Below are 3824 nucleotides of genomic sequence, written 5' to 3' on the forward strand. Positions count from 1 at the left end.
TACTGGTGGGAATGCAAACTCGTACAACAGCAATGGAAGACATTCCAGAGGTTCCTCAAAAAATTAAAAATAAAACTACTGTACGACCCACTAATTCCACTGCTGGGTATTTACCCCAAGAAAACAACAACACTAATTCCAAAAGATATACCTAGCCCTAAGTTTATTGCAGCAGTATTTACGTAAGATATAGAAACAACCCAACATCTATGAACAAATGAGTGGATAAAGGAGAATGGATAAAGAAGAAATGGTAGCTATGTATGTACCCATGTGTGTGCATGTAATGGAATATTACTCAGCCATAAACAAGATTCTTGCCATTTGCCAAAACACGAATGGACCTACAGGGTATTATGCTAAATGAATTCAGTCAGGGCAAGACAAATACCATAGGATTTCACTTACATGTGGAGCTTAAAACAAACAAAACAAAGGAGCAAATGGGGCTGCCTAGGTGGTTTAACTGATTAAGGGTCTGATTCATGATTTCAACTCAAGTCATGATCTCATGGTTCATGGGATTGATCCCCACCTTGGGCTCCACACTGACCATACAGAGCCTGCGTGGGACTCTCTGTCTCTCCCTCTCTCTCTACAGCACCCCCTCTTAGGCACTCTCTCTCAAAATAAATAAATATTTTCTAGAAAAGGAAAAAAATGAACAAAGGAGAGACAAACAAGCAAACAAACACACACTCTTAAGGACAGAGAACAAATTGGTGGTTGCCAGAGGGGAGGCGGATGGGAGGGTGGGTGAATTAAAGGGAATTAAGAGGACACTTATCTTGATGAGCACTGAGAAATGCATGGAATTGCTGAATCACTACTTTGTACACCTCAAACGTATAACTGTACGTCAACTATGCTTCAGTAACAAAACATTCAAATGCACGGTCCCATGTTCAATCATGGGTGTTTACAGGTTGGAAAATCGTCAGTATACATACTCAATATGAGTATTTCTTTCCTTAATCGTTCTTTCAAGGTTAGGTGTTAAACGCAGTCTCCATGTCACCATGGCATTTTTCTAGTACAGAAAAAATGTCCACAATTCGAATGTAATTAATGGGTAAGTACTGAGACACAGGGCAGTATGTGTCCCAGATGTATCCGATAACCTGGGAAGTTCTTGAGATCTGATCCAGGGGGCGTGGGATGAGCCCAAGACCTTGCATTTCCAACGAGCTGCCAAAGAACGTCAAGTCTCCTGGTCTGGAAACCACACTTAGAGGAGCAAGGGCCTTTATTTATGTTACTGTCCGCTGTTATTTACATTCACAATTGCTATCTCTGAACGGCTTCCAGTTTTCTGAAGATTTTGGAATGTAGAGGGAGAGGAAGAGAGGCCAAAAGGAAAATCCAGCGACCTCAGCTGGCAGAAACCATGTGCCTGGTGGCACCAGATGAGAGAGGTGATAGATCAGCACCAGGCTGGGGAGGACCAGGCAGGGCTGGGCAGGCAGCAGATGGAATGTCCTTCCCTGGGGCTCCAGACTCACCACTGACCTGCCCATGCCGCTGCATGCTTCTTCCTCCGCATCTTGAACCTCACATCTCAGCGGAGTCCCTCTGCGTGTCACTATCCGCTCCAAGGTGAATTAGGACTTAAATGGCTGAGCAGAGATGAAAGCAGCAGGCTGATAAGAGAAACCAAACAGATGCCAAGGGGGTGGATGAAAGGTGTGTGTGTTTATCTGGGAGGCGGGGAGCCAGGGGAGGGCAGGGTGCTGATGGCATTGTTAAGAAGGAAGGTCAAAAGCACCCACAGTGAAACCTGTAAGACGCCAAACACCAAACTTCCCTGATTCCCTGATTTGGCTCAGGGCTGGGCTCCTGGTACATTTTTTTCTTTTATAATCAACTATAGTGGGAGGAACCTAAGACGTGTATTTAAATCCCAGTGACCCGTGTTAGTCCGTTTATTTAGGTTTTACTTATTTTCCCAGATTAGATCATTTCCTTTTCACAACGGTATGTGAACTCCGGGGTAGGAGAGCCTTTATCTGATGGCTATGAAGGACACCAGTGTAAGGAGAATTTTGTTTTTCAAAACTCACAAGGACTATTGAGTCATCCGATTAAACAATGGGAACCTTCTGGTGTGATTAAAGAGAAACCCACATAGTCACCATCAACCTCTAAAGCCACTGCGGTTTCTGAGCTTCTTTGTCTGAGCCTCAGAAAAACTCTGCGTCCCTAAGCCACTAGAGAATGTCAACACAATAGAGGTGCTTATCTGATTTCTCCCAGCCCACAGTTAGGTTCATCATTGTCCCCAGTGGCCCTTCTGGGCAAGGGATGAATGGATTGCAACAGAACCTTCTGTGGACTTGGGAGGAGGTGACTGGCTCCTGGCTCGAATGCTCTTCGCACGTGGTTGTAGAACACTGTGACCAGATGACCCAGCATTGCCAGTCACAGACCCTCCCGGTACCATGATGAGTCTCGAGCCAAGAGCACTGCCCTGGCCACCTGGTGTCTTGAGACTAGTGGACCAACAGTATTTTCTAGTGCAACCGACTCAGTCACTCGTGGCTCAGAGCCCACAGTAAAATTATAGTAGCCATTTACAAACATTAAAACGTTCTTCCTTTCCAAATAGAGCCTGACAAAAACAAGGCTAATCGCGACAACGACCTGAAGTATAGACATTCTTTGGCATTCATCTCCCTCATGGCATTGAGATCCATGTCAGGAAACCCTGTGACTCTGCTGTGCATGGGTCTAATTGTAATAATAAGGCCAAACATGGGTATTCGTCCTACATGAGGTGATTTTTCATGAAAGAGCTATAAGGTAAAAAGTAGGTCTTATTTTGGGTTGTTAATGTAATTTAACCACTTTTCAAAGACTAGTGCTTCTTAAATATCCTTCTGTGATTCCCATTCCTGCATTTAGATATGTTTTTATCATGTTTTTAATATTTATTTATTTTTGAGACAGAGACAGAGCACAAGCAGGCAAGGGGCAAAAAGAGAGGGAGACACAGAATCCGAAGCAGGCTCCAGGCTCCGAGCTGTCAGCACAGAGCCCGACGTGGGGCTCGAACCCACAAACCGCGCGATCATGACCTGAGCCGAAGTCAGACCCTTAACTGACTGAGCCACCCAGGCATCCCAATTTGTGTTTTTATTTTTTAACGAAAGAAAATACTTCAGTTAGATCAAGTATTTTAGTTTTCACTCATCAACAAGTGTCTATTTATGTAATACCCATGCTTATTTCCATAGGCAGTTGGCCTATATGATTTCACTGTTAACTTGAAAATGCACACATCAGAGCTCTGTAAAAAAGGTATTTACAACAGGAAAGAAAATGACCACCATGCGAACATTCACTCTATTTCCGTCTCCTTCCCACTTTTCCACCAGCACCCCCACAAACGGACCCTGGATTTTAAAGGGGATGAATTTTTGCATCCTGGCTCGCTAACTAGACTAGTTACTTCATTTGGAAAAACAAAGACCATAAATAAAAAGCAAAGACAATTAAACACATCACAGTCAACTGTATTATAAGAGCATCGTTTGGTGTCAGATGTTACCTACGTTTGCAGTGACCACAGCGTAAGGGATAGAGTTGCTGAATCACTGTATTGTACACCTCAAACTTTGTGGATCCATGATACTTCTCTGAAAAGTAAACAAAGTGAGAGGTGCCTGAGTGGCTCAGTTGATTAAGCGACGGACTCTTGGTTTCAGCTCAGGTCACGATCTCACGGTTTCATGAGTTCGAGCCCCGCATTGGGCTCCATGCCAATGGCACAGAGCCTGCATGGGATTCTCTGTTTCCCTCTCTCTCTGCCCCTCCCCTACTCAAAC

Source organism: Lynx rufus, unplaced genomic scaffold, assembly GCF_022079265.1.
Source record: "Lynx rufus isolate CCGP_SWC_20201006 ecotype Redwood Valley unplaced genomic scaffold, mLynRuf1.p SCAF_1, whole genome shotgun sequence".
NCBI lineage: Eukaryota > Metazoa > Chordata > Mammalia > Carnivora > Felidae > Lynx > Lynx rufus.